This window comes from Lynx canadensis, chromosome D1, assembly GCF_007474595.2.
Source record: "Lynx canadensis isolate LIC74 chromosome D1, mLynCan4.pri.v2, whole genome shotgun sequence".
Lineage (NCBI taxonomy): Eukaryota > Metazoa > Chordata > Mammalia > Carnivora > Felidae > Lynx > Lynx canadensis.
This window is the reverse complement of record NC_044312.2, coordinates 38,207,269-38,220,965: the sequence shown is the minus strand read 5'-3', so window position 1 is coordinate 38,220,965 and position 13,697 is coordinate 38,207,269.

The following is a 13,697-nucleotide window of genomic DNA, read 5'->3' as shown; positions in this document are numbered from 1 at the left end:
AGCGGGAGTCTGACCTTGCCTGGTCACCTAGTGCTGGCTCTTCCTGTCTTGGTTGGAGGGCGCCACCTACTGCATCTGCCCCACTACTTTCCTCACAACCATCCCTTCCTCAAGGCCAAGCATCCCAAATGCCCATGGCTTTGCAAGCCCAGAGCCATCTCTAATATTTATAAGCATCAATCGGACAAGTGTGTCTTGAACTGTAGGATAAAGAAAGAGGTAAGAACGGCCAGCTTTGAAGCTTGGAAAGAGTCGTATATTGGAAATTTGGAAGAAGGGTTTTAGATTTCTCCTTACCACCTAGCAGCCTGGTCTGACACACTCTGCTCCAGTCCACTTTTCCAGCCTCATCTGCCACCAGGTCTCTACACCAGACTGGATTGCTCATGTCCTATATTTTTTTCTCATGTCTTTGCCCATTTCATTCCCATTGCCTTGGCCTCACCACTTAGCCCAAACCTGTCTATCTTTCGAGGACTAGTTAAGAGTATTTTCCTCCCTTCATGAAAGCTGTCTTGTCAGTCTTTACAGTTCTTCATACTACACGTGGTCGGTAACATTTACTTATCAGTGAAACTGTCTAGTGGCACCTCTTATAAGTTTTATTATGTAACTCTTTCCTGGTCCTATAAGTAGGACCATGTTTTGGGGTGCCATTGCCAATAGGTTTTTAAGTTTCTGGAGGGCAGCAGTGACATGAGATATTTATCCATCTCACACAGCACCAAGAATAGGGCCTTGGACCAGGAACTTTTTCTTTATCTCATCATTTCTTCTCCAAAACTTCTTTCATTGTGTTCTGTGTAATTCTTCAAAGGAGCTTATCTTTGTAAGAGGTTTCTGAATTCAGTTGTTAACCACATACCCTATATTCCCTTATCCACACAGCACAGCGGACAGAAGGATGGAGTGAGTATAGGCAAAGCCAAAGAATGAGTAATTTTTTCTTTGCTTCTAGGGATTCCTCACTATCCAATAAGCCAATGTACTTAATTTTAATTACCCAGTGATGCTATGGAAATTCTTGAAGTCCTTGTTTTCATTAATATTTAGCAACAGGTTAAGGATATGGCCAGCTCTAAAGTATAGTAGCTAAGACTATAAATTTTAGAGAAAGAGAAAAAATTGAGTTTTTTCCATTCCCATCTCTACCATTTAAATCCCATATAACCTTGGGCATGTTTCCTGACAACATTAAACTTATTTCTGCATATATAAAATAAAGATAACATTGACCTAATGGGATATTTGTGAGGAAAAAATGACTAATGTGTGCAAAGTGCTTATCACGGTGCTTAATAGTAAGCATTATTGGTGATAGTATTTATATTCATAAGGACTAGCATGGAGCCTGCCCCATAGGAAGTACTCAAAACACACACACACACACACGGAAAATAGAAAATAGACAAGAATAGACTCATCCCAACCCAGGCCCAATGAACAGATCTAGCCAACCAAGCAATGGGCAGCAGGAATATGTAAAGTTCCAACTCCAGGGCCCAACCCTCAATTCCTATCATTTGTCCCCAAAACTCATTGATGACAATCTGCTCCTCTCACTCTCATCTTCTCTGTCTGAACTTTTCTCCCAACTTCTACTTCTGGCCACTTCTTATTTGTGGACACAGTAGGACATTCCCCTGTAGCCTGGCTGGTGTGTTCTTAGGCCAAGTTGAGCAGCCATAGTCTGGGGCCACATACTCTCCTCTGAGAAGAGGTTTTCTTTCCTTCTCATCCTGTCCAGGAAAGACTTCCGATCTCTCCAAGAAAGGGGGAGGGGCCACAAATATCCAAATGGGCAATTAGCTAACAAAAACAAAAATATCCGTCATCTACTTGAGAGATGACTACACATCCAACTTTGTGATCATATTTTCACTTGTTGCTGAAAAATAAAGTATTCCACATTCTAACATGTATACTAGTCTATTATTAGAGACTAATATTCACTACTGTTAATTCTTAACACAGCCTATAATGTGTGTCCTATGATTGGATGTGCCAAAGCCTCTTGCAATGGGATGCTGAATATCTACATATAGAGGACCCAAAAGGTGTGAGCTTGTCAAAGGCTGTCCCTGCTTTGTTTGCTGTGTTTTGTTTTGTTTTGTTTTGTTTTGTTTTAGCACCATTCCCTGGCAAACTGATTCTGAGAATCACTGCTTTTCCTATTATTTCGCTTTTAGCCAGTTGTCAACGAATTATCCCTCAGTTATGGACTGACATTGACTCAAGGTGTTTTAAGTGCAAAAAAGTATAAGGCTTAAAATACCATGCCTTCCAATGGTGTTTACACTTCTGTATGGGAGTCTTGAAGAGAGTCCCAAAAGAATGAATCTCTCAGGGTAAGATCTCAGATATCTTGACAGGGGTTGAAAATTACATCTGTTCCTGAAATTATATCATTTTGGGTCCCACTTACTCCACCATCCGCCAATGTTAGAACTCTGCACAGACTGAAAGTAATAGAAAGATGGAGATTAACATGTAAAATATGAGGCTCTCTCCTTTCACTTAATTTCTGAGTTTAGAAGCAGAGTCATCTGCTCCAACAAGAGTTTTAGAATAAGTAAGGCCAGTTGTGAAAAGTCTTCCCATGGTTTGGGTTCTGCGGCTGCCTTTGTATGAAAAGTAACAGCTCCTTTCCCTCAGGTAAAAAACCTGCAAAGCCTGTTCCAATAATTTTGAAAGAATATAATTTTGATACTGAAACTACCAGCACAGAAAGAAAGCAGAAACGTCCCTTTTAACTGGGAGAGAGACAGAGAGGAGTGGGAGAGGGAGAGCGAGGTCGGCAAAATGAGTCCTAAAGACTGGACATAAATCTATATAATTCAGCCTACTTGATATTATTTTCAGGGGGCTCAGGGCACCATTTAGTCAGCTCCATGGCCCTAACGCTAGCATGTTGTGTTGTCCCTATGCCAAGTTCAATATCACAAAAGTCACCAATTCATTTTGTTAATAAGAAAAACAAGTATACCTTGGAGAAGATGGTGAAGAAAGACTAAGGTAACAAATACAACACACAATAGCATATTAAGAATGCATATAGTTTGGCTGAGATGTCAGAGGACCAAAGAGGAGGGGTGAAAATGGTAGTCAATGCTGAGCATGGCTCAGGTGGAGAGCCTCAAGGACAACTAGACACAACTCTGGCCAGAAAATAAAGGACCTGCAGGTAAGGTATGGTGAAAGGAATTAAATCCCCATTCTGGAAGTATATATGAGCTTTGTGTATCACAGTAAGCTTAAGTGGAATAATTCCTAGTCATTAAGTCATGACCTTGAACTTGGGCAAGGTCAAAGAATTTTACTACATGAGAATGTAGTAAATGCAAAGATGTGACAAAGGAGAGATTTCTAGCTTCATATAGTAACCTCTGAATTGATATTTTATCCTAATTAAACTTCAATCTAACTCTATGGTAGGAGATCCTTGCCTCATATAATCCAAGATTTATTTCTGGGAGAAGGAAATATGCTAACCCAGAAATATTCCATGAAACTAATTGCCTGGTAAATTTGCGGCGGCGGGGGGGGGGTGCTTTCTACAAAGTTATTAAATGGAAAAGCTGAAAGAAATTCTACTCTAAGGTCAATAGACTAAAATCAACCCATCAATGTACAGTGTAGGATAATGCAGAGAATGTCTATTGGGGTGGATGGTAAGGAAGTAGAATTATCTCTGGCATCTTTTCCAAACTACACATATCGCCCCACACATAGATTGTGTTGGAGGAGAAAACTCCCACCTTCTCCCCCCACAGATGGGTGAGAAGAACAGAAATCATCAGATTCACTGAGTGAGAAAAGGATGAGAAATGAGCAAAATGAGAAAAACCATGGCCTACAGTCAGATGAAACAAGAATTAAATTTAGATTCCTATACATATGAAGTATGTATTGTCGGGGGCTATTATTTAATTTCTCTCTGCATCTATTTCCTTATCTTCAGGAAAAGGAGAGAATCGTAAGAGTTACCTTACAAGTGTAATGTAAACATTAAATGAGATATATGATAATGATATTAAATAAATGTTAGTGGAATCCAAATTGTATTGTGCCATTTATAACTATGATATTTTATTAAATAAATATGTCAGACTCTACCCACTGTTTTCACTTTGCCTTATTTTTATTCATATCAATTTGCCCTGGTTTGTACTAAGAGGATTTCCTGTATTGTATAATTTTAATCAGTTTGTGGGAAAGGAAGTTCTCAAAGGAAAGACTCTTTGCTCTACATCCGATGGAATCACTGCTGTAGAATTTAGAAAGTTAAGAAATAACTCATTTATAATTATTTGATTTAACATGGAAATTTCCTTTGCGTTTGGATTTCTTTTTGTTGATGTCACCGGCACAAAGTGAACTGCTGAATGTGAAGGTATGAAGCCAGTATTAATAGAACAAAGTTGTGAAACTGTACCAACAAGCCTGAATTTTATTCTCATTGATGTTATCAATTAACTAGAAGTTGAACAAATAATTTTCTCATATTATAAGGTAGTCTGCCCAAAAGTCTAAGGAATGCCACTTATCCATCAAAATAAATAAATATGGCATAATTCTAATGTAGAATACCACCACATAACTAGGCTTCTGTAAGTCAATGCTCTTATGAATATAGTCTTATTTACCCTTTTCTATTTATATATCACTAATATTTATGTGTTATTAATATTTACCACAGTCAACACTGTGTATATACTAGGAGCACCATAAAATTTGCAGTTTAGTGGATCAAATGAGAAGATTATGCTGAGATTGACATACTCCTTTCTTTACCTCATGGTTTATTTGCCTAACTGAAGGTTACTGTGCTCTTTGGGAATTCATAAGGGCCTTTGGTGAAACTGACAAAATAATTCATTTTCCTAGAATTAGGAAATTAGAATTCATGTTGGAACCTTCAGAACCCCAGAAAAAATCCAGGAGTAAAAGGAAACTCCAAAGTGTGTTTAAGACCCCCACCACCAAAGAATTTTCCTCTTTTCCCCATCACATACCTCTGTCCTTGATCTATCTAAAATTCTGAGAAAACAAATCAAGAGAGTTAAATTAATAGAAGTGTGAGTTTATCATTATCTCTCTAAGTAAAATTATGCCCAGGCTTTACAAGCTGCATTCCTTCAGCTTCTATGCTGTCATAAACTGCAGTTTCATTTAGCTGAGGTTGAGAATATTGGGGAGAGTCAAGGTGAACATCTAGCAAAGAGCTTTGGAAACACTCCAGGGAGAAAGCTGAAGCCATTAGTCACCAGAACAACAAATGAAATGAAATCGTTCTAGAGTTTGCTCCTTCACCTCTCCCCCACCTCTACTTTCACTTGGTAACCAGTGAAAAAAACTATTGAGTACTGGTCCTATGGCTGTCCATGAACTAATATGCCTTTTCATCTCGAACCAAGAAAATAGGATGTTTCTAATACTTCCTCTCAAAGATGATTTTACATGTAGTTATATAAAACATCTGAGAGTTGGGGCGCCTGGGTAGCTCAGTCGGTTAAGCGTCCGACTTCGGCTCAGGTCACGATCTCGTGGTCCGTGGGTTCGAGCCCGGCGTCGGGCTCTGGGCTGATGGCTCAGAGCCTAGAGCCTGCTTCCGATTCTGTGTCTCCCTCTCTCTCTGACCCTCCCCCGTTCATGCTCTGTCTCTCTCTGTCTCAAAAATAAACTTAAAAAAAAAATTAAAAAAAAAAACATCTGAGAGTTTTTTTAAATCATGTTATTAATAAGAAATAATTCTTAGATACAGAAATTTTGCCTAAAGAACCTCATTCTCTGGAGTTCTGATAGTACAGAACAGATACTCACAAATGTTTAATTACAAAGTTTCGCTCATAAAACAAGTATCTTACAAATGAAGAAACTAAGATTCAGGAACCGCAAATGGTTTGTTATGTCATGCAGCTAGTTAATGAAAAGCAAGTTGTTTCCTATGCTAATTATCTTACTTTTTTATTACTCATTTATACAGAAATTCTATGATATCCACGGTATTATTGAAGGGCTGTGAATGATACAAACCCAAATGAGTCATAGTTCCTGATCCCAAAGTTACTCTTATTAGATACTTTACACAGAGCAATAATAATAATTACTGTTTATCAAAATTCATCATGTGAGGAAAACTAGATCAATGCCAGGGTTATGTTCCTCAGTTTACAGATGGGGAAGCTAGGATACAAAATAGTCATGTAAATGGTCTCAAATTATACAATTCATCTAATGCAGAGGTCAAACTTGAACCCAGACCTTAGTTCTTAACTATATCAAATCCTACAATGGAAACTTAAGCCATATCCCCAGAGGCAATGGGAGCTACTTCAGCTAAATGTAAAAGGAATTTTTGAAAACAGGTTTATTAACTCTGGAAGAATTTATCATAGGAACCTACAAAATTTCATCTCCCCTCACCCCCAGGTGATGTAGAAATGAGAAGATACTGTATTAGAGGTTTCATGTAAGAGTGGGCTCCCTGATTGCTTAGTAGGAAGTGATACCAAAGGACATTTCAAGCTTTCTTCCATCCTAGGGCTCTAAGGGAAAACAATAATAATCAAAACAACAGAACAAAACAAAACACTCTTCTGTGTTTTCCCTTAACATTCAAGAGAGCTTAAAAGTGATAGATTACAAATAAAGTAGCGACACAATACTCTTGAAAAATACTCTTGAAAAAATATGCTTGGTCTATGAAGTTTTAAGGTGGTCCCAAGGAGATTTTTCAGTCTTTCATAGTAAAGCCTGATACCGGAATTTGGGCAAAGGTGTGTGTTTGTGTGCAGTGACTAAGCCTGTGTGTGTGGGAGGCAAACATTGCAGATGGCTGAAAAATATGCTAAAGCTCGAAGACCCATGTGATGGCTGGCATCCTGAAAGAGAGACAGATGTTTCCTCAAAAGAAGAATTTTAGAACAAGTTGTTTGCAGTACTGTTTGGGCTTGGTTCTTTTGCTGCATCTCAAGGTCATATCCACATGAGAAAAATTCCAGCAGCAACTACGCTTCTCCCTCTGTATCCTAAGAAAGAGACAGAGCACCAGGAAAGATCCAGCTAATTAATCAAGGTCTTTATCGATACTGCCTTTCATTTGAAATACTTTTTTTTTTCTTTCAAGTTTTCAAGATGTTTTCATGTTCTGTAACACTTGCTTTGGGAATATTGCCTTTGTTCTCACGCTGTGGCCCCCTGCAGTGCACTGTGATGTTCTGTACTTTCTTTTTCATTAAAACCAATCCTCTACTATTTATAATACAATATCTCTCTTCTCTGCTACAGTATATGCTCATTTCATGGCAGGCAGCATGACAATCTTGTTAACCCTAAAATTCCAAGGGCCCAACACAATGCCAGATGCATAATAACCTCTCAAAAACATTTTTGAGTTTCTCTACTCCTGAAAATAGAGATTCTCAGATAGTCTAGAGTGGCAGAGCCTAGATCGGCTCTTTCATTAGACTGCTGGAAACAGATCATGGATTTATTTGTTCATTCATTTCTTCAACAAATATTTTTGAGTCTACACAATGTGCCAGGCACCGCTGTGAGCGATTGGGATTTTGCAGTGAAGAGAACAGACAAAAACTTTTGCCCTCATGGAGCTTGAGTGTCAGCCCAACTACTTTTGAAAAAGAAATGTAAAAATCTGTTTTACTACAAAATAATTTAGTTTTCAGAGTAGATAACATCGCTAGGTATTATACAAATTTTCAATCTCAATCAGGGGGGATATATCTCTAGAAAACCAATAGAGTTTGAACCTGAGAAATAGAACTTAAAGTTGGAGGAATCTATCATAATGAATATCATGTTAGCCGCATACTACTCCGTGCCCCCCTTTCCATGTGTGACTTCAGAAGCTCCCAAAAGCTTTAAACATGAATACATGTGTCTTATTTTTTATTGTCACCTACCAGGATTCTCGATGGTAGGCACTAGGTTCTGATAGAAATAGAAATGTGTGGAATGTAGGAGTATTCATATGGGCGTATCCAGAGAAGGAAAGTATAACTAACATATAGAGAGCTGTTTGCATGTGCTAAGTTATGACTGAAATTTTCACATGCATTTCCTCAGTTGATCTTGACGTTCAACAAAAAAATACACTAAATCGTGTGACCTCCCTTTTATTTTCTATCAACTGAGGAAATAGGAATAGAGCTAGAGACGTGCCTTCACATACCAATAGAAATTACAGTTTTTGCAATGGCCAGAGTTCCTAAACCACAAATTAACTTCCTCACTAAGGGATTTCTGGACTTGCTTAAAGGGGGAATAAATGAATGATCTCAGCAGACACTAAGAAAGTTTGTTGTTCGTGACCCTGTTCCAAAAAAGAAATAGAAAATCATCAGACCAGAGAGAATGGCTATCTACCTTCTATACAGCCAGGCAAGATTTTATAGGAAAGATAACAACTGGCTAGAGTTGACCCCATTTAAAGAAATCCTGACTTTTTAATTTCTCCACTCCCTTTCTTAATGGCATCCTTTTTTTCCCCTGTCCTTAAGGTCACAAACTTTTCTCCAGCTGAAAACACAGCTGCCTCACAGAAAATCTGCATAAGAACATTAATAACAATAAAACCCAGAGGAATCAGGAATGTAGTGATAAGGCTGCTTTATACTTTTCCCTTATCCAACTGGGAACTTCCTGAGGGCCTCATTGCTGAGTGCTAGAAGGCCAAAGGAGAATGCTGGAACACATACATAGAAGAGTGCAAAGGAGGGGGGACAGGAGGGGCCAGGGGGAGGAGCATACAGAAGAGGGAGCAAAGGGAATCTTAAAAAAAAAAGAAAGGTCTGCAGCTGGGGCTGGCCCAAGAACAAATGGGAGGTCAGTAGAGGGGGCTTAACCCAATCCTCTCCATCTCTCTCTCTTCTCTACAACGTTCTCATCTCTTCCAGTCCCCACCCCTTCCCAGCTGTGCTGCTTCCCACCCTCTCAACCACCTGAAACAACAAATGCTCCAAATCAGGAGTTAGTTTTGTGCGTACAGTGGAGCCCCACTTTGAACAAATTTATTTTATATTCTGACCCTAGAACCTAGGCTTGCCACTATTTTGTTTTAATCTTCAACCACAAACAAATTCATTGCCATGTATTAAGGTTGCAGTGGCTTAAAGGTAAAAACCAGAATGGAATATGCCTTGCAGGCAAGCTTTAGAATTTACACCTGTCCCCCATTCTCCTCTAGAGATTTAACAGGTTCTTCAAAGGTGGAATGTTGTGAAGGGCCAGACAGCAGAATATATGCACTCTTTCTATTCCAACTTTGATCTACATCAATGGTAATCACATTTCGATATGCTTAACAATTATTGAACAGCAAAATATTTTAAAACCACGTACAGGATACCTCCTAGGCTATCTAAGGGCTTTTCAGGCACAATTGTTTCTCTATCAAGTTTTTATCTAGTTCTGACTTTTGAATATGCCTGGCTACAAAAGGCACTTCGACAGTATGTACACTTTTTCTGGGGAGAAGGTCTATAGCTTTTGAAATATTCTCTAAGGAGTCCACAACCATCAAGGGTGAGAAGCACTGCTCTTCCCACATCAGCTCCCCCATCTCCACATTCTGCTCCCTGAGGAATATCCTATTTTCTTGCTAAACTATTGTGGCTTAACTGATAAATTAATCTGAGTTAAATTTGCTTACGGCTCCTGCACCTAAATGGCACAAACGGCTTTAGTGCCTGAACCCAAGGGATTACACTGGAGGAATTCCAAGAACTTTGACAGAATCAGGAAGGGAAATGCTTGGGTAAAGAAGTCAAAAGGATTTATAGAGCCTCTTAAAAACTTATCTTGGGGGTGCCTGGGTGGCTCAGTTGGTTAAGCATCCGACTTCGGCTCAGGTCATGATCTCGTGGTCTGTGAGTTCGAGCCCCGTGTCGGGCTCTGGGCTGACAGCTCAGAGCCTGGAGCCTGCTTCAGATTTTGTGTCTTCCTCTCTCTCTGACCCTCCCCCGTTCATGCTCTGTCTCTCTCTGTCTCAAAAATAAATAAACGTTAAAAAAAAAAAACTTATCTTGTATGTAAGCTCTTCCTCCTCCTCCCAGAACTTTCTTCCCGCACCCACATCATGGTTGCTCCGTGGTGATATGAGGGGAACTCTAAATAACCTGAGTCTGAGGGTCTTCAGAGGAGTAACATAGAAAGGGAAGCTGAAGAGAATAAAATGAGAAAATCCTGTAGCTAGGCTTTTGAGATCCATCACATGTCTTCAGGTCACACAAGTACACAGGAATTACAGATCCCAAAGCAGTTCAGCAGAGTGAGCATACTTTTCCTTTAGAAAGTATTGCCCTTACATGGAGGCTGACACCCAGGGTTACCAGCCACCAATTCTAGATGGAGAGAAATAACACAGGCAACACCAAATCCAACTGGCACACCGGGAAATTGATCAATCTAAAGAATCCACAAGTTCTGTGCCTTTGGGGAACACTTTCAGGGCATACCTACTTGGGCCAAGTTCTCTTCCCTTCACAAAGCAAAACCCCATACCCTGGCCATCAGGACAGCTTAGATCAGATCATGCATGGTGTAGAGAAATACAGAGAGATGAATCCAGGGTCTTTCTGAGCTTTGATTGTAGCTGAGCAACTACATGAAAAAGATGGCTAGAGATAACAAACATCTTTGCACTCCAAACATTGCATCTGAACCTTGGGCAATCACAAATAGAAATACACACACACACACACACACACACACACACACACACACACACACAAATGCAATTCAATGTAAAACCCATGAAGAAAGTAATCTATCTTCAAAGAGAGTCTGGGGTGTAAGTATTATGAGGCACAGCAGACTAGCAAGTGAGGCCCTGGATAAAGGACTAAAACAGAATTGTTTTCCTCGGTCATATCTGGCAGAAGGTTTCACCAATTCCTCCAAATTACTAAAGAACTGGATAATTTAGCGTGTTATATATAATAATAATAATAATAATTACTATTATTATTATTACTCAACTAACTATATAGTAAAGTTCATATCATTTAATTTCATAATATAGATTTGTTAACTATCAGTTAATTCTTTTATTATCTTAATAAAATACAAGACAAAGAATTCCCCCAGATACTGGTAAAAAAAGGATTTCTGGACTGGGATGAAACTTCACTGGATTTTGTGGTCAACATTCTCGTCCAGAAAAAAGATTAGGTAAAGAGCAAATGTTCTTATTCCGTCTCTTTGTTTTACACACAGTAAATGTAGTAGATAGGCCAGTATACTTCTCCCTCCAGTGTCCCATAGAATTGATTTAATCTGTGTAGGTTTTTAAAAAGATACAAGTTCAGGGTCAGGAAGTAGCATTGTTCTTACTACAAAGCTAACAGGACTGGACATAAAGTGACTTTTTGCCTCAGCCGCATAAACGTGGCCCCATATTACCTCATCTGTCTTAGTGCCTGGCTTCAAAGATTTGCTCATTCCCATAGTTCCTGCCTGTATTTCTGTCATCTCATAATTTTCTTAAAAATATCCCTTGCCAGTGGGAGTTCTTCCAATTCTACCCACAAAAGCTAGCATCATTATTGTAAAAAAGAAAAAAAAATGATCACACTGATGGCCTTGGTATGATCTCCCTTCTGCCAAACTTCATTGGGAATTTACCAAGTCACTGGTCCTCAACTCACTGACTTAAAACAAGGGTTTGGTCCAGAAGATGATCTGTAAGTTACACATTCACAGGAAATGTGAGTGCATGACTTTTCTTTTTTTTTTTTTAATATATGAAATTTATTGTCAAATTGGTTTCCATACAACACCCAGTGCTCATCCCAAAAGGTGCCCTCCTCAATACCCATCACCCACCCTCCCCTCCCTCCCACCCCCCAGTGCATGACTTTTCTATAAAAAATACATCCACTTAACAACAAAGAAATGCTACTACACAACTACTGAAGTTGAACTAAGAAAAAAATTCATTTGTTGTTGGTGAAAATGCAAATGGTATCACTATTTTGAAAGGCAGTTTGGCAGTTTCTTATAAAACTAATATAGTTTTAGCAGCAATTGTGCTCATGGGTATTTACCCAACTGACTTGGAAACATACATCCACAGAAAAATCTTCACGTAAATATTTATAGCCGCTTTATTCATAATTGCCAAAAACCGGAAGCACCCAAGATGCTCTTCTATAGGTGAATGGATAAACAGAACTTGATACATCCAGACAATGCAATACTATTCAGCGATAGAAACAAATGTGCTATCGAGCCACAAAAGGACATGAATGAATATTTTTTTAATCTTTTATTTATTTATTTATTTACTTACTTACTTACTTACTTACTTACTTACTTTACATCCAAGTTAGTTAGTATATAGTGCTATAATGATTTCAGGAGTAGATGCCAGTGATTCATCCTCTGTGTATAATACCCAGTGCTCATCCCAACAAGTATCCTCCCTAATACTCCTTACCCATTTAGCCCATTCCCCCCACCCACAAACCCTCCAGCAACCCTCAGTTTATTCTCTGTATTTAAGAGTCTTTTATGTTTTGTCCCCCTCCTTGTTTTTATATTGTTTTTGCTTCTCTTCCCTTACGTTCACCTGTTTTGTACCTTAAATTCTTCATATGAGTGAAGTTGTATGATATTTGTTTTTCTCTGACTAATTTTGCTTAGCGTTATACCCTCTAGTTCCATCCACGTAGCTGCAAATGGCAAGATTTCATTCTTTTTGATTGCTGAGTAATACTCCATTGTATATATACCACTTCTTCTTTATCCGCTCCTCTGTCAATGGACATTTGGGCTCTTTCCATACTTTGGCTATTGTCAATAGCGCTGGTATAAAAATTGGAGTGCACGTGCCCCTTTGAAACAGCACACCTGTATCCCTTGGATATACACCTAGTAGTGCGATTGCTGGGTTGCAAGGTAGTTCTGTTTTGCTTTCCAGAGTGGCTGCACCTGCTTGCATTGCCACCAATAATGCAAAAGAGATTCTCTTTCTCCACGTCTTCGCCAACATCTGTTGTTACCTGAGTTGCTAATGTTAGCCATTCTGACAGGTGTGAGGTGGTATCTCATTGTAGTTTTGATTTGTATTTCCCTGATGATAAGTGATGTTGAGCATTTTTTCGTGTGTCAATTGGCCATCTGGATGTCTTCTTTGGTGAAGTGTCTATTCATGTCTTTTGCCCATTTCTTCACTGGATTATTTGTTTTTTGGGTGTTGAGTTTGAGAAGTTCTTTATAGATTTTGGATACTAACCGTTTATCCGATATGTCATTTGCAAATATCTTTTCCCATTCTGTCGGTTGTCTTTTAGTTTTGTTGATTGTTTCCTTTTGATTGTTTCCTTTGCAATGCAGAAGTTTTTTTTATCTTGATGAGGTCCCAATAGTTCCTTTTTGCTTTTAATTCCCTTGCCTTTGGAGATGTGTCGAGCAAGAAATTGCTGCGGCTGAGGTCAAAGAGGATGTTGCCTGTTTTCTCCTCTAGGGTTTTGATGGTTTCCTGTCTCACATTTATGTCTTTCATCCATTTTGAGCCGGTCTGAAAAAGCTACATACCATATGATTCCGATTATATAACATTCTGGAGAAGACAAAACAATAGAAATGGTAAACAGATCAGTGGCTGCCAGATGTTCAGGTAGGGGGTATGGTGGGTAGTAGTTTGAACAGGTGAACTGCAGGGTTTTTTTAGG